Raw genomic sequence first — 18838 nt, 5'->3', positions numbered from 1 at the left:
GAAACAGGTAAACTGACCCATAAACAGTCCCAGCTAGGAGGGGACCTGGATGTCTGAGAGCAACGGGGAAATTGGCCCTGGTCAGGGTGAGGGTGTAGGCCTACCGTGCTTTCTGCGCTCCTTCTGGCTATCTCCTCGTTATAGGGTAACAGCCCACGTTTCCGAGCTTTCCGTGTATTCTCGCCTGTATGGCCTGCGACGTGGGTTCCTTTCTGCTCCCAGCCTTGTACGGCTTTACTGGTCCCTTCGGTTGTGGCAGGGCCTCCAGGCTTCTTAGGCCAAGGAATATACAGTCCCTTGCGGACTGGTTCTCTGCTGGAGGATGTGGAATCCTCCCAGCCTCAGACACCAAAGTCTGGTAAAGTCAGTCTCTTATCTGCCAAGACAGGCTTGCTTCGCCTCTTGTCTCTGGCTTGTGGCTCTCCTCCTGCCACACTTCCTCTTAGGTGCAGTGCAACTGTCTGTCCCTGTTCTGCTCTGGGACAAGTCTCAATGCTGAGACAGGCCATCCAGTTCTCCCTAACCCTGCCCCCAGCACCAGCTTTTATAGGGGCAGCCTGCTCCCCCTACTGGCCTTAGACAGGAGGCATTGCATGCTAATGTTCCCCTGACTAGAGAACCTCCCCCTTGCTCTCAGACACAGCTTTAATTACACTTGTGGCATCCATGCTAGGGTGACACATTCCCCCCTAGTGAAATTTAGTACTCCGGGACTAAACAATATACAAAGACAATATGCATACCATAAAACATTAGTATACAAGTGACGCACAGATTGAGTTCTTAAGGTCACAGTGTGGTCTGTGACCAGGTGTCCATATCACCAACACAACGGGGAGCCTTAACCAGGTGGGGGTCTGTCCTACCCCAAGTCCTTTACAGTCTTAGTTCATTCCTTGGTTAGGCTCCGAACGCAGTCCATACAAGGTCCTGGTTATAAAAAGTCCATAACCTGTGAGTCCTTAACCCACTGTCTGGTGGTGGACCAACCTGGCTTTCCCCACTAGCGTTAGGGTTACAGCTACCAGCTGGGTGTACAGGTAGGGCAGGCAGCTGTCTGCAGGTTCTTTGGCTTACCGCAGGCATTGCAGGCTCACTGTCAGCAGAGGGTTGACTCTCCTGGGCTGCTGGTACAGGCTCTTCTGCCTCTGGAACCGCTTGCTCCTCTTCACTTTCCGGCTCTGGTGTTGGTTGTTGCTGTGCCGGTTGCAGGAAATGCAGGACAGGTACCACTATGGCATCATTTATGCGAGTCCAGGACTGAGGGAACTCTCCGAGAACGGTGCTGATCATTTCTTCCTTGTCCTCTGCGGGTTCAAGGTCACTCTGATCCTCTTCTGCACTACGGAGTTGCTCGGGGCATCTTTTGAGGTGGTCTCTGGAGACAACACTAGTGGTTTCTCCTCCGTCCTTGGTGATTACGCACACCTTTGGGTTGTCGTGGTCAGACTGCAGTACGGTGTAGGGTTCCCTTTCCCACTGGTCGTCCAACTTATGTAGCCTTCTTTTTCGCTTTAGGACTTGCTCACCAGGTTCTAGGGGACCAGCAGGGGCGTGTTGATTGAAGAGTTTTTCTTGCCTCTCTCTCACCTGGGCCAGGCTCTTCTCCACACTCTCCTGTACCTTCTTGTACTGCAGTTGCCTTTCCGTATCCCAGTCCGCATCCGGGGAGGTGTCCTCAGGTATTAGGACTCCCATCTCCAGGTCTACGGGCAGCTTACCTGGTCTAGCTCGCATCAGGTAAGCCGGGGTGCAGTTTGTAGCATTCACCGGGATATTGTTGTATAGGTCTATTAGGTCCGGCAGTTTTTCTGGCCACAGGCTGCGTTCCTCCAGGGGCAACGTCTTCAGGAGATCAATGACTATATTGTTCATCTTCTCACACATCCCGTTGGTTTGTGGATGGTAAGGCGTTGTCCGAATCTTCTTACAGCCATAGAGGTTGCAGAACTCCTGGAAGATTTCAGCCTCGAACGCTGGACCCTGGTCTGTCAGGACCTGTTCCGGATACCCGTGTGGATGGCAGAAATATTGCTGGAAGGCTCTGGCCGCTGTTTGGGCTGTCAAGTCCTTTACCGGGACCACCACGAGAAAACGTGAATAGTGGTCCACGATTGTCAGGGCGTAGATGTACCCTGACCGGCTTGGAGCCAACTTGACGTGGTCTAGAGCTACCAGCTCAAGAGGCTGCGTGGTGACGATGGGCCTCAAGGGTGTCTTCAGGCTGGTGCGGTCCTTCCTCCTTAGGTGACAAGGGCCACAGTCTCTGCACCACTTTTCTACAGCTCCTCTCATGCCGACCCAAAAGAACCTTCCTCTTAGCTGGAACTCCAGTTTCTTCCAACCGAAGTGTCCCGCTCTGTCATGGTAAGCTCCCAGGACCATAGCTGCATCCCGCCTTGGAACCACGACTTGCCAGGTCAGCTCATGCGTCCGGTGGTTGACAATCCTTCTGCACAACTTGCCTTCGTAGAGGAACAGCTTGCTCTTCTCTTTCCATAGCTGCTTGGCTTCCTCTGGGGCATCTGGATCTAGGCGGGCGTCTTCCCGGGTCAGCAGATCTTTCACCAGGCGGACTGCAGGGTCACTATCTTGGGTCTCGGCCCAGCTGTGGTGAGGTAGGGGATTGATCATCACGGTTGTTAGATCCTCCTCTTTCACGCGGTGGGAGTATTGAGCGACTCCATACCGGTGAAACGCGGGGAGTTCTACCTCCTCCAGCTCTTCTGGGTCTTCGTCACCTTCAGGTAAGTGAGGCATCCTCGACAGGGCGTCTGCGTTGGCATTGGTTTTGCCGGCCCGGTACTTCATCACGAAGTCATAGTTGGAGAGACGGGCCATCCACCGCTGTTCTAGGGCACCCAGTCTTGCATTGTCCAGGTGTGTCAACGGGTTGTTGTCCGTGTACACGGTGAACTTTGCGGAGGCCAGGTAATGCTTGAAGCATTCCGTCACGGCCCACACCACCGCCAAGAATTCTAGCTTGAAGGAGCTGTAATTCTCCGGGTTCCTCTCGGTGGGTCTCAGCTTCCGGCTGGCGTACGCGATCACCCTTTCTCTGCCCTGTTGGTTTTGGGACAGTACGGCTCCCAGTCCCACATTACTGGCGTCTGTGTGGAGGATAAAAGGCTGGCCATAATCAGGGTAGGCCAGGATCTCATTCCCCGTGAGGGCCATCTTCAACTGGCGGAAGGACTCCTCTTCCAGTTTATCCCACTTGAAGGGTGGCTTTTGACTCCTGGACTTAGACTGTCCGATCAGGAGGTCCTGCATAGGAGCTGCCATCTTGGTGAACCCGGGGATGAATCTTCGTTAGTAGCCTACCAACCCGAGAAACTGTCTCACCTCTTTGATGTTCGAGGGGCTTGGCCAGCTCTTGATTGCCGTGACCTTGTCAGGGTCGGGGGCCACTCCTTCCGCGCTTTCCACGTGCCCTAGGTACTGGACCTTTGGTTTCAGCAGGTGACACTTCGATGGTTTCACCTTCAGGCCATAGCCTGCCAGGGCTTCGAACACCTCGGCCAGGTGCTTGAGATGGTCCTCGTAGGTCTTCGAATAGACGATCACGTCGTCCAGGTAAAGGAGGACCGTCTCGAAGTTTCGGTGCCCTAGACAGCATTCCATCAGCCGCTGGAAGGTCCCTGGTGCGTTGCAGAGCCCGAAAGGCATGCAGTTGAATTCGCTCAGTCCCATCGGGGTGGTGAAGGCGGTCTTCTCCTTGTCAGCCTCTGCCACAGGAACCTGCCAGTACCCGCTAGTAAGGTCCAAAGTAGAAAACAAGTTAGCTGATTTTAGTGCGGCTAAAGACTCTTCTATTCTAGGCAGCGGATATGCGTCTTTGTGGGTGATACGGTTGATTTGTCTATAGTCGACGCACATTCTCGTGGTGCCGTCTTTCTTTTTCACCAGAACCAAGGGGGCTGCCCAGGGGCTACAGTTGTCTCTAATGACCCCAGCTTCTTTCATCTCTCTTAGCATGCCCTTTGCGTTCTGATAATGTGCAGGGGGTACAGGTCGGTGTCTTTCTTTTATTGGTGGGAGGCTCTCTGTGGGGATGTGGTGTTCTATCCCTTTTACTCTGCCGAAGTCTAGCGGGTGCTTACTAAAGACTCTCTCGTACTCCTGTACCACCCGGTAGACTCCTTGTTTTTGGTGCAGGGGAGTGGAGTCAGCACCCACGTGGAGTTTCTGGCACCAGTCCTCCTTTTGTTTCTGGGAGCCATTACCCTCCGCCTGTGGAGATGGAAGCAAGGGTTCCACGGCCCTGATAGCTTTGTGTTCGACAACAAACAGTTTGGCGAGTGTAGCGTATCTGGGTAAGTGTACTTCCCTCTCCCCAATGTTGAGGATGCGGACGGGCACCCTCCCATGACGGACATCAACCACCCCACGGGCTGTCAAAATGGTGGGCCTGCTGTCTGAGTACACGGGTTCTACCATGGCTTGGTAGTCTCTACCTCTCAACCCGATTGCAGTCCGACACCAGATCATCATTTCACTTTTGGGAGGCATGGAAATGGGGAATGGGTCACTCAGTCTTACGCTACCGATCTCACCACCAGACAGTTCTACCTGCTGCCGTCTCATCAGCGCTTTTATCTCCTTGTTGAGGACTCTCTGTTGGCTGGAACTAGCATTCACCGCCACCTGTTGTAGAATTACAATTACCTCTGAAAGACAATTTTCAATTACATTAGTACCCACAGTTATTTTAGGGTGACTTTCACGACGGTCAATGTCCACAATAATTACTCCCTGTGCCGGCTGTTCAACTTTACCAGTTTTAATGGTCATCTCCTTGAACCCCATCTGCGGCACGGGTAAGCCATTACTGGCGATGATGCTCAAGTTACTGTCTGGATACCGTGTGATATCTGTCACTCTGTCTCTGTATACTGGAGGTAGGGAGCCTAAGCTGACCCTAAGCTGGGGCCCTGACTAATCCCTCAACCTGGAGGTACTGTTAAAGGTACAGAGGTCCAGGCCGCCAGTGTAACCCCTACCTCCTGAGGATCCCTGCACCTAAGTAATCTAGTCCTGAGAAGGACCCCGATCACAACAAAAGAGGACAAGTAATAATATGCCCACACACAGTACTTAGACGAACGAGACAGTACAAGGGAAAAACCAAAACCACCTTGCATACAAAAACTACACAACTACAACAGAGGGAACTCCAACGGGAAAGGAGATAAATGATAAAGCGAGGAAGGGAAAAAACACTCCAAATACACTTATCTCAGAAACTCCAAATACAACGATCCGCTCTGTAAGTCTGTGTGAAATGCTTTCACCGACACTTCCCAAACAGACCAGCAGGCATATGAAGGAGTCTCATTACAGCAACATTGATTGCAGCTGGGCGAGGCTGGACCTCGTCTAGCACAGAGAGAGAGAGAATTAACTCCCTCACTGCCGAAAACACCAAGCACCAAAAAGTCAGCTGCGAGAAGTCAGGCTGTGTAATCGTGACGATCTTCGTGGCGACACACCCGTGACAGTACCCCCCCTTCTACGAGGGGCCTCCGGACCCTCAGGGCCAGGTTTATCCGGGTGAGTCGTGTGGAAGGCCCGAACTAATCGGTCTGCGTTAATATCCGACGCAGGAACCCACATCCTCTCCTCAGGACCATACCCTTTCCAATGAACCAGGTACTGAAGGGACCGGCGATTAAAACGTGAATCGATGACCCTTGATACCTGGAACTCCAAGTTACCATTGACCACCACTGGAGGGGGAGGTAAAGGTGACGGTACCACCGGCGCCACATACCTCTTAAGCAACGATCTGTGGAACACGTTGTGAATTTTAAACGTAGGGGGGAGGTCAAGACGGAATGCCACCGGATTAATAATAGAACTGATTCTGTACGGCCCGATGAACCTGGGACCCAGTTTCCAGGAGGGAACCTTAAGTTTAATATTCCTGGTAGACAACCATACCCGATCGTTCACACTTAGGTCCGGACCAGACACTCTCCTCCTATCAGCCATACGTTTGTATCGGTTCCCCATAGTATTCAGATTCTTCAGCACCCCTCTCCATACTGAAGCGAGTGATGAGGAAAATCGTTCCTCCTCAGGAACCCCCGAAGAGCCCCCCCTACTGAAAGTACAAAACTGGGGGTGAAAACCATATGCCCCAAAAAACGGGGACTTACCAGTGGACTCGCTCCGCCTATTATTAAGAGCAAACTCTGCCAGAGGTAAGAAAGAAGCCCAGTCCTCCTGGTTCTCTGACACAAAACACCGGAGATATGTCTCCAAGCTCTGGTTCATACGTTCCGTCTGACCATTGGTCTGAGGGTGAAAAGCCGATGAAAATGACAAATGCATCCCCCGCCGTGCACAAAACGCCTTCCAGAACTTGGACACAAACTGAGACCCCCGATCAGACACCACATCGGATGGTACCCCGTGAAGCCTCACAATCTCCCCAATGAACACCTGCGCAAGAGTTTTAGCATTAGGGAGAGCCGGAAGAGCGATAAAATGTGCCATCTTGCTGAACCTGTCCACTACAACGAGTATGACCGTTTTACCCGAAGACGGAGGGAGGTCCGTAATAAAGTCCATAGACAGATGAGTCCAAGGACGCTCCGGGATCTTCAAAGGTAAGAGGGCCCCAGACGGACGGGTATGTGAGGTCTTAGAGCGCGCACAAACCCCACAGGACGCGACAAAAGTTACCACCTCCTTATGTAAGTTAGGCCACCAAAACCGACGCGAGAGGAGATCCACAGTTGCTTTACTCCCCGGGTGTCCTGCCAAAACTGAGTTATGGTGTGCCTCGATCACCTTTTGTCGCAACTGATCTGGAACAAACAGTCTCCCTGGAGGTCCAACAGGGGCGTCCCCCTGAGCCTCCAATACCTCCTCCTCCAGCTCAGAGCATACTGCCGAAACCACCACCCCCTCCTGAAGGATAGGAATCGGGTCGTCCGTATTCCCGGCCCCAGGGAAACTACGAGATAAGGCATCCGCCTTTACATTTTTTGACCCAGGACGATATGTAACGACAAAATTAAACCTGGTAAAAAACAATGACCACCTAGCTTGTCTGGGATTCAGACGTTTCGCGGACTCCAGATATAGCAGGTTCTTGTGATCGGTGATGACGGTGACCGGATGGACTGCCCCCTCCAAAAAATGGCGCCACTCCTCAAAGGCTAACTTAATGGCCAAGAGTTCCCTATTGCCGACATCGTAATTCCTCTCAGCGGACGACAATTTTTTAGAGAAAAAGGCGCACGGATGCCACTTACCAGGGGACGAACCTTGTGACAATACTGCTCCCACCCCTACCTCGGAAGCGTCTACCTCTACAATGAATGGCTGTGACGCATCAGGTTGAATGAGTATGGGTGCCGAGGCAAAACATTTTTTCAAGGAGGAGAATGCTTGACAAGCCTTGTCAGACCACCTAGAAAAATCCGTCCCCTTTTTAGTCATGTCTGTGAGAGGCTTAACCATGGACGAGAAATTACGAATGAACTTCCGGTAATAATTAGCAAACCCCAGGAAACGTTGTAGTGCCTTAAGATTCTCTGGCCGATCCCACTCAAGAACTGCCCGCACTTTCCCAGGGTCCATACGAAAACCGGACGCTGAAACCAGGAAGCCTAAAAACTGGAGTTCCTGTACGGCGAACACACACTTTTCCCATTTGGCATACAGTTTATTATCCCGCAAGATCTGTAACACCTGCCTAACGTGCTCCTGATGAGACACCAGATCCGGCGAGTAAATTAAGATATCATCCAGATATATGACAACAAACTGTCCCACCAGGCGGCGAAAAATGTCATTAACAAAGTGTTGGAACACCGCCGGGGCATTAGTCAGACCGAATGGCATGACAAGGTTCTCATAATGCCCCTCCGGAGTGTTAAACGCCGTCTTCCACTCATCCCCCTCCTTCATCCTAATCAGATTGTACGCCCCCCTGAGATCCAACTTAGAGAACCATTTGGCGCCCACGATCTGATTAAAGAGATCGGGAATAAGTGGGAGTGGATACGGATCTCGGACCGTAATCCGATTAAGTTCACGGAAATCCAGGCAAGGGCGTAGGCCTCCATCTTTCTTCTTAACAAAGAAGAACCCCGCAGCCACCGGTGAAGATGAAGGTCTAATATGCCCCTTAGCCAGACTTTCTGAAATATAATCCTTCATGGCCTGCCTCTCAGGACCAGAAAGGTTATACAACCTAGCTTTAGGTAACTTGGCCTCAGGGAGCAGTTTTACAGAACAGTCATACTCGCGATGAGGAGGTAGTTCCTGACACCCTTTCTCCGAGAATACATCCTCAAAGTCCGCCAGAAATGGAGGTAAGACCCAAGGAGTAACCGCACCGATGACCGTGTTCATGCAGTTTATATTACAGAATTTACTCCATTGGCTTATCTCTCTGGTTTGCCAATTAATAACCGGGTTATGCTTAGTTAACCAAGGAAGGCCCAACACTATAGGAGCGGGAAGACCCTCCAACACGTAGCAAGACAACAGTTCTTTATGTATCGCCCCCACTTGAAGTTTTACGTCATGCACAGCTTGCAAAAAACTTCCCTGACCGAGAGGCCTGGCATCGATCGAGAATATGGGGATTGGTTTAGCCAACTCACTCAATCGCATACCTTGAACCCGGGCAAACCGAGCATCAACCAGATTAGCCCCGGCCCCACTATCCAGAAGAACAGATATCCTCTCAGTTCTCGTACCCACCACCACCTCCGCCGGTACGAGAAACTGAGACGAACCTAGGGACGAAATACCTATTCCCAGATTGCCGTCCACCACACAACCTGGGATCAACAGTTTTCCGACGACTCTTCACTCTGCAAGGGACGGGATGGACACCCCCCAATAAAATGTCCCTTTCTCCCGCAGAAGAAACACCTTCCTGTCTTATGGCACACCACCGGTCCCCTCCCCCGAAAAGATGTCCCTCCTAATTGCATAGGCTCCTCTGGACTGACCAGGGGAACCACCATATGAGGGGACCTTGTAGGAGGTGGAGTCATCACAGGGGGTCGAGTTATCCCGCACCTCTCCCGAAGCCGTCTGTCAACGCGAATAGCCAGGGCCATAGCGGCTTCCAGTGACGCGGGAGAGTCATACTGTGCCAACACATCCTGTAATTTGTCGGATAAACCTTGACAAAACTGGCTCCTAAGAGCCGGGTCATTCCACTGGGTGTCCGTGGCCCACCTACGGAACTCCGAACAGAATTCCTCCGCCGGACGATCTCCCTTCTGGATCCTACGTAACTTAGACTCAGCAAGGGAGATCCGATCTGGGTCATCATATACGAGTCCCAGAGCAGCGAAAAACCTATCCACTGACTGGAGAGCCGGGGAGCCCGGGGGAAGAGAGAACGCCCAAGATTGTGGGTCCCCTTGTAGGAGCGAGATGACAATTCCCACCCTTTGTTCTTCACTCCCCGATGACCGAGGCCGCAGCCGAAAGTACAATTTGCATGCCTCCCGGAAAACAAAAAACTTGTCCCGCCCCCCAGTGAACCTGTCAGGGAGAGCTACTTTAGGTTCTGGTCCGGCTTGCTCCAGAGGATGCAAAACCTTTGACCTAACGTCCGCCAGCTCCATGGACAAACTCTGCAACTGCCGAGCTAGACCGGCTACTGGATCCATGGTAGCTGGAGAAAAACTAAGTGGGTCGGTGAAAATGTCACGCTGTCTCTGTATACTGGAGGTAGGGAGCCTAAGCTGACCCTAAGCTGGGGCCCTGACTAATCCCTCAACCTTGTCTCACCACCAGACAGTTCGACCTGCTGCCGTCTCATCAGCGCTTTTATCTCCTTGTTGAGGACTCTCTGTTGGCTGGAACTAGCATTCACCGCCACCTGTTGTAGAATTACAATTACCTCTGAAAGACAATTTTCAATTACATTAGTACCCACAGTTATTTTAGGGTGACTTTCACGACGGTCAATGTCCACAATAATTACTCCCTGTGCCGGCTGTTCAACTTTACCAATTTTAATGGTCATCTCCTTGAACCCCATCTGCGGCACGGGTAAGCCATTACTGGCGATGATGCTCAAGTTACTGTCTGGATACCGTGTGATATCTGTCACGCTGTCTCTGTATACTGGAGGTAGGGAGCCTAAGCTGACCCTAAGCTGGGGCCCTGACTAATCCCTCAACCTGGAGGTACTGTTAAAGGTACAGAGGTCCAGGCCGCCAGCGTAACCCCTACCTCCTGAGGATCCCTGCACCTAAGTAATCTAGTCCTGAGAAGGACCCCGATCACAACAAAAGAGGACAAGTAATAATATGCCCACACACAGTACTTAGACGAACGAGACAGTACAAGGGAAAAACCAAAACCACCTTGCATACAAAAACTACACAACTACAACAGAGGGAACTCCAACGGGAAAGGAGATAAATGATAAAGCGAGGAAGGGAAAAAACACTCCAAATACACTTATCTCAGAAACTCCAAATACAACGATCCGCTCTGTAAGTCTGTGTGAAATGCTTTCACCGACACTTCCCAAACAGACCAGCAGGCATATGAAGGAGTCTCATTACAGCAACATTGATTGCAGCTGGGCGAGGCTGGACCTCGTCTAGCACAGAGAGAGAGAGAATTAACTCCCTCACTGCCGAAAACACCAAGCACCAAAAAGTCAGCTGTGAGAAGTCAGGCTGTGTAATCGTGACGATCTTCGTGGCGACACACCCGTGACAATATCAGCATCAGTCCAATACTGCTTAAAAAGTACATAAGGGATAGTGGTTACTTGCGACCCAGTATCCAGCAAGGCGCTCATGGGGATACCGTCCAGCACCACGGGTAAAACCGGGCGCCCCCCAACGTACTTATCACGCCAATTATAAGGGCCTGGTGATCTTATGCCTGGGGGTTGGCCCTCTGCCCCAGGTTGGACCCGTTTAAATTACAGTACCTGGAAGTGTGTCCAGGCTGGTTGCATCGACGGCAAATGGGCTGTCCATCCTCTGCGTAGCGGTCTGTGGGCCTCCCTCGGAACGACGGGATCCTCCTCTGTCGACGCCACGGGACATCCTCCGGACTTGAAGCCAGCTCGATGGGTCTTGACGGGTCCACTTGTAACGCCTGGACGGTCCTGGTCAACGCCGCGACGCTCCTGGTCAGCTCCTGGACTTGGTGGTGCAGGTCTTTCGACGGGGCTTGGTTCAGGGCCTGTGCATCAGCCCCCACGGGGTCCATAGAGGAGGGCGCCGCCTCCTGGTGGTAGGTGAGAGCAGGGCGCCAGGGGTTTATAGCGCCACTGGTTGCAGATTCACGGAGCACCCTTATGGCCCTGTCCTTAAATTGGGCAAAGGTCAGGTCGGGGTTCTGAAAGAACATGAGGCGCAGTTGGGCCCTGTGGGCGCTAGACAGCAGACCTTCTATGAATTGTTCTGTTAGCAGCTTATCCGTTTCCTGCACACTGCCAGGGTCAGTTTGTTGAATAGCCCTCAGGGCTTCCTGCAGATTTAGGGCATAGTCTCTGATGCTGTCCTGTGCCCGCTGCTTACATCCATAGAACCTCATTTTAATCTCAGCAGAGGTACGTGTGTCAAAGGTACCCCACAGCCGGGCCAGAATACCCTTCACAGTCCTTTTCTCCTCAGTGGGCCATGATTTTACCTCCCTTTGGGCTGCGCCAGTTAACTGCCCTGTCAGTATGCTGACCTTCTGTTCCTCTGTCAGGGGGTAAACGTGGAACAAACTGTATAGCCTTTCCTTGAAGTCAGTTAGGGCATGGGGCTCCCCTGAGTACTTGGGCAGCCAGGCCGCTCCAGGGATGTAGGGCAGGGAAAATGGCATCACCGCTGCTGCAGCTGCGTTGGTGGTAGTGGGCGCCTCCGTGTCCGACATCTTCCTCCCCCCTAGTTAAGCGTGGCCTACCTTCCGACGATCCTCTTCTGTAGGCCGCGGCTCCGCTGCTGCTGCTATGGACGAGGACCTGGCGTCGCGTCCTGATGACGTCAGCGTCACTCTCTCTCCCTTCCAGGACCTTGTGCAGCGTCGGTGCGGTGGGCGGAGCTTCGGATCTCGCGCGGTTTTGACGTCCACGCCCCTCTTCTTCCCGCGCGGCGTCCTGAAGATGGCGTCCGATGGCGGGAAACAGCTGCGGATGGCGGGAAGACGGCAGAAGACGGCGGGAAACGGTCCAAGATGGCGTCTGATGGCGGGAATCGGCTCCGGATGGCGGGAAACGACTCCGGACGGCGGGAAACTTCGCCACAGGTAAGTTACAAAAGTCTTTTTCAGGCACGCAGTACCCGGTGGTTGTGGACACGAAATCCTGCCGACTACGCCAAAGCTGACTCGCCCCCTGGGCCGTGGGGCACTCGGATCCGGGCAGTGGGGGACCGATGGGAGTAGTAGTGGCAACCAGGTTCCGTGGCTCAGGGTGGTCAGGCCAGTGGTAGTCCATTATGTGCTGATATTTATGTCCGACTACGCCACCCGTGGATTGCGGTTATTAGGAACCGCCGCTGCATGCAGACCGCTGGGGCTGATGAGGTGTGCAGCTAGGGTAGTGTGACTCCCCACGGGAAGAGTGCGGCCCCAGGGCAGTATAATGGATGTTGGGAGTGATGGTGGTGAGAGTCCCAGTACCGGTAGTGCTGGAGGCGCGAAGGAGCACACAGACAATAGGTTGCAGTCCAGGGTCTTTACTGAAACAGGTAAACTGACCCATAAACAGTCCCAGCTAGGAGGGGACCTGGATGTCTGAGAGCAACGGGGAAATTGGCCCTGGTCAGGGTGAGGGTGTAGGCCTACCGTGCTTTCTGCGCTCCTTCTGGCTATCTCCTCGTTATAGGGTAACAGCCCACGTTTCCGAGCTTTCTGTGTATTCTCGCCTGTATGGCCTGCGACGTGGGTTCCTTTCTGCTCCCAGCCTTGTACGGCTTTACTGGTCCCTTCGGTTGTGGCAGGGCCTCCAGGCTTCTTAGGCCAAGGAATAAACACGCCCCCTGACGAAGGGAACAGCCGATACGCGCGTAGGGGCGTCTCTCTCGACATGTGCCTCCCCATTATGGACCCCTAACAGTGCTATTGCCCCCTGGTGATTACATTTGGACACTGGAGAGCTGCGGTAAGCATACAATGGGGACATTTATGTTCCCTCTATTCATCTAGTGCACCGCATATGACAATAATAGTAGATAATAGGAGGGTGATATGGTAAATGACTTCTACTGGTTTCCACTATACAGCAGTGAGGGTAATCAGCATATATAGTATCCATTTTAATGCTTATGTGTGTTATATATATATAGCAGATATGATATAATAAAACTAAATACATAGGATCTGGGTCTGCCATGGATTACCTATATTATGGGTCCCTGTGTGGAGTCACATGTAGAGAGGGCTGTTATTGATTTTATTTTCCTTTTTTATAATATTGTACTGACCTTTGTATATGTCTGATCTTTGTATCATAATAAATATTGACCATTTTTTGCTATAGAAGTGTTGATTCGGTCTTCGCTTTTTTCTCTGGTAGTTCTATATTTGGCGATGGAGTCGCATTTAGTCCATATAGGGTAGTAATTAATAAAAGGTACATATCATACCTATATCTACACACATGGTGTGATTTATACTACCCATTTATGATTGGTGTTCTTTATAGTCTTATTACTGTGTTTTGCACAGGTATTTTCCTTTCTAATAACATGGACTACAAGGCTAAGGAAAATCCTGGTTGTCACAAATTGATCAGACATTCGGAGGTTCAGTGGTTGATGGGACAGTAGCAGTTGAACAGGGATGGGATGAGAAATCCACGTTTATACAGAAATTATTAATAAAAAGAACGAAACTTTGGTGGAATAAGGCGTTTTTGGGAAAATATATTACCCGCCAAATGATCCCACGAGGACTGAGAATTCGCATTACCCCTACATTCCCAGTAGAAGATGCAACATTTATGTCCAAATGGGAGGAGTCTTGCACAAATTGCTCATTGTTGTTGATGCAACTATTGGTGGATTTGAATTCACAATCTATTATGGACCTGGATAATCAAATAGATGTCGCACAGACAGAGTTGAGATCCAATTGTCCAACGGAGAAACTCTCTAACTATAATATACATATTGATAAAATTTTGGATTCCACAGTCAAGAGGATCCAGGAGGTACAGGTGTCTAAATTCAATAGAGACATGAGAGACTACCATCAGAAGAGAGTATATATATGGCGCAGACCAGGAGGTCAGGGCCCCAATTTTTCACGCAAACTTTCGAATTCATCGGCTACATCACTTAGTGATCACTCGGAGGCATCCTCTTCATCCATAGTTACAAGATCCGGTACCTCTAATAAAAGAATGAGGGAACATAACTTCCATCCCTACAAACGACAGGAATATACATCACCGGATCATAAGAGGAATGACTCTAAGGTAATTAATCTGAGTAACTATATTCTTACTGAGTCAGATGTGGCCCTTCTTAGTAAGGGACTATCTTTTGCCCCGAGTGCCCAATTTGATGCATTTACAGCTATTAAAGATTTACATATATTTGCACGGGCCCTGATCTTCAAAAGACACTTCTTTGATGGTGGTCTCCATGATCTCTTTCCCACAGAGGAAGAACAAGCTGCGGTGAGGATACTGGAGGATTTGGCCATTGAACATAATACCCCCCTAGGAGGTAAGATTCCTAAATCTATTAGACCAAAATCTAAGAAGTTTCCACCACTAACGTCATGTTCCAATGTGGATTTATTTGTTAAGATTGTCGCTGATGAGCTAATGGCGATTCCGCGTCATATCTCACGTGATAACATGTCTAAGGAGGAACGTGATAGGCTAATGTTCCTTCAGAATTTACCAGGTGTCCTTATCAAACCTGCGGATAAAGGGGGGAATATTGTGGTGTGGCCCAAACCTATGTATGAGAGGGAAGCATATCGACAGTTAAATAACAAAATTTGCTATAGGAAATTGACATTCAATCCCCTCACTACGTATATGGCAGAATTGGAGGTGATTATCAACAGAGCTGTTGCAGAGAATATCATTACGAGAGAATTAGCTTCAGCTCTGTTGGTAGTTGAACCTACAATTCCCACCCTGTATCTTCTCCCCAAGATCCATAAAAATGCCGAGATTCCCCCTGGACGCCCCATTATTTCGGGTAGGGGGAATTTCTTGGAACATGTCAATAGGTGGATTGACTCCCATCTGCAGCCACTGGTGGAATGCCTACCTTCTTTTCTGAGAGATACTGGCGAGTTACTTAGGAAGGTGGATGGACTATATGTTGAGGATGATACCACCCTGGTGACTGCCGATGTGGAGTCACTCTATACTAATATTAGACATGCGGATGGTATTTCCGCGGCTAAGTTCTTCTTGGGCACCTCATCTGTACCTTATGCCTTAAGATCCTTGATCTTGGAACTGTTGGAGTTCTCTTTGCATCATAATTTCTTTACATTTAAGGGGTCTTTTTTCCTGCAGACCCAGGGGACAGCAATGGGTGCGGCTTTTGCGCCGTCCTACGCCAATCTGTTCCTGGGTCTGTGGGAAAGAGACCTCTGCCTGACAGATCGTGAGGAGTCAATGGGTCGTGTCCTCTTTTGGGCACGCTACATTGATGACATCCTCATGATCTGGCAGGGTTCAACACTAAAATTAAAAGAATTCATGGACCAATTAAATGGGAACGTATGGAATATACATCTTACATATCAGTCCAATGAACAACAAGTTGAATTTCTGGATGTGTCACTGATAAGGGATGACACCAACTGTCTACAGACGACGCTATTTCGGAAACCTACATCTACCAATATGTTGCTACATGCAACATCATCCCACCCTAAACATATGATTAGATCGGTGCCGGTGGGACAGTTCCTCAGGGTTCGGAGGATCTGCTCCACCGACACCGAATTCGAACGACAGGCCTCTGAACTCAGAGATAGATTCCTCGAGAGAGGATATAGCCGTCGTATGATCAAGAGGGCATATAACAGAGCGAAATTCTCGTCCAGACATGACCTTATCTATGGAAAGAGAAGTGATGAGGGGGCTAAAGAAAATGAAAAAGTGAGATTCATCACCAATTATCATTCTCAATTTTCTAAGATGAGACAGATACTGTCTAGATCTTGGCACATTCTGAGAGCTGACAGTGTCATCTCCAAGTTTATTCCAGAGAGGCCACTGATCACAATTAGACGGTCAAGAAATTTGCGGGACCATCTAGTTCACTCACACTATGAGGGGTCGGAAGTGGCTTCATTTTTGGACACTCAGAGGAGGAGGAGTGGATGCACTCCTTGTGGCCGATGCGTCGCATGCCCAAATGTGGAACGTTGTGATACGTTCTTTGGTTCGGATAGATCTAAAATATATAAGATCAAGAAATTTATCACCTGCACCACCAAACATGTCATATACTTTGCTACATGCCCATGTGGGCTTATATACATAGGTATGACTACTCGTCAATTCAAAGTGCGAGTCCGTGAACACGTTTTGGGCATTATTGCGGCGGCCGGCCACGTGGATGCATCCACTCTCAAAACCCTTCCCCGCCATTTCAAGACCCACCATAATTGTGACTCATCAGCACTCCAGATTAGGGGTATCGATTGTATAACACCTAACATTCGTGGTGGGAGGATTGGCCAAAAATTGGCGCAAACAGAATCTCGTTGGATTTGGACCCTTGGTACACTACAACCGAAGGGTCTTAATGAGAGCATTAGTTATTCCCCCTTTCTCTAAAACCCATACCATATATTAAAATCATAATAGTAATATCTCAATGCGAGTGGCCCTTTACAACCTAGGTTCAATTTTATTCTGTATATGTTTATTAAGTGTATATATTGATTTTATCTCTTTTTGCATCTATCAGGATTTCTCTATGCATCCATGATCGTCTTTCTTTCTGTCGACAGCAGGGTGATTGTTACTGGTGGGTGAGGATGGCTTAGATGTGATGTCGCATTGGATCCTGACATAACGACGAGGGAACGCCGACTACAAGTCGATGCGAGAGACATTAAAACATTATAGCTAAAAGGACTGTATGCATATATTGAGGTCCTACTAGTGTAGTTTCGGGGATTCTATTTGTCTACATTATGTCACTATAGATTTGTTATAATGTGTATTCGTCTTCGCCTCTATATTGACTTTTATATGATGGTTTTGATATATGTTGCGTGGGACTCATGTATGCTGGTGTAATATATGGCGTGCATAGGTTGGTGGGTGAACTATATGGATATATATCTATTTATGTTCAGTATATATATTTCAATGATATGTAATATGTGTACTATGTGCATTACTTCTATCCTTGGGGAGGGTACTGAGGGTGACTCTGATTGTGGATATCATGTTTATATGTATGTGTGTATCAGGTAGACATCGTGTTAGATATGGAATATGTCCCGATCAATTGGTTTCCCCTTGGTGCGACCCTAAAATATACATACAGGTAGTGGATATTTCGTGGTATGCATACATGGATATAGTATATGATATATGGGTAATTGGCCCTAATCAACTAGCTTTTTTGTGGATTATCAATGATATACATGTGGAGGGTGGATATAATGTGTATATATATATATATTCATTGTAGGTGTACCATGAGGACGATATGCCTAATATCATGATACACTGGATATGAGATATGGAAGGTGTGCATCTCATCCATATATTTTCTCTCTTTATAGATGTATATATGATATTTCCCTACTATACATGCTGCCTATGGTGGTTTTCTACCTAGAATCTGTCATCCTCACATGTGGCACATTCCCCCTTCCCCCTCCTTTCCTCCCCTGCCTTCCGTATCTTCTATTCTCTCCCCCTCTCTTTCCCCTGTTGTCCCGTTATATGTTGTGTCTCTGTATTGTTACATGTTTTCCTATTGTCCACAGTTTATATATGTTACTTTACTATGAGATAACAACTACAATGTGCATCTGCATAGAGGGAAAATGTGTGCTGCGTACATACAGGTGGGCGGGGGTGCTGGTCGGCCTCTGTTTCTGTGGTGATATTGATGTTGTGCCTCAGCTCCGCCCACCCATGGTCATGTGATGCGGAGTCCTGTTGGCGTCCTCATCCCTATGACGATGCACGCATCATGTCCTGTCTCACGGTGTTGTGACTTAGCTCCGCCCACCCGTGGTCATGTGATGCGGACTTAGCTCCGCCCACCCGTGGTCATGTGATGCGGACTTAGCTCCGCCCACCCGCGGTCATGTGATGCGGAGGCCTGTTGGTGTCCTCATCACTATGACGACACACACATCATTTCCTGTCTTACGGCACCTCCAGTGCCTATAAAAACAAGCAATAGAGATGCAATAAACACGCCCCCTGACGAAGGGAACAGCCGAAACGCGCGTAGGGGCGTCTCTCTCGACATGTGCCTCCCCATTATGGACCCCTAACAGTGCTATTGCCCCCTGGTGATTACATTTGGACACTGGAGAGCTGCGGTAAGCATACAATGGGGACATTTATGTTCCCTCTATTCATCTAGTGCACCGCATATGACAATAATAGTAGATAATAGGAGGGTGATATGGTAAATGACTTCTACTGGTTTCCACTATACAGCAGTGAGGGTAATCAGCATATATAGTATCCATTTTAATGCTTATGTGTGTTATATATATATAGCAGATATGATATAATAAAACTAAATACATAGGATCTGGGTCTGCCATGGATTACCTATATTATGGGTCCCTGTGTGGAGTCACATGTAGAGAGGGCTGTTATTGATTTTATTTTCCTTTTTTATAATATTGTACTGACCTTTGTATATGTCTCATCTTTGTA

General features: G+C 49.5%; 1 long non-coding RNA gene across 1 annotated transcript; it reads left to right on the top strand.

The window, feature by feature from the left end:
* The first annotated feature begins 13767 nt into the window (after window positions 1–13767).
* Window positions 13768–17915, top strand: LOC141176261 (uncharacterized). Its single transcript, XR_012253124.1, has 3 exons — window positions 13768–14416; window positions 14604–14669; window positions 16890–17915. It is a non-coding gene; the product is annotated as an uncharacterized lncRNA (long non-coding RNA).
* The last annotated feature ends 923 nt before the right edge of the window (window positions 17916–18838 follow it).

This window comes from Phyllobates terribilis, unplaced genomic scaffold (assembly GCF_046119375.1).
Source record: "Phyllobates terribilis strain yellow unplaced genomic scaffold, ASM4611937v1 Scaffold_19__1_contigs__length_20705806, whole genome shotgun sequence".
Lineage (NCBI taxonomy): Eukaryota > Metazoa > Chordata > Amphibia > Anura > Dendrobatidae > Phyllobates > Phyllobates terribilis.
This window is presented reverse-complemented; position numbering and strand designations above follow the sequence as displayed.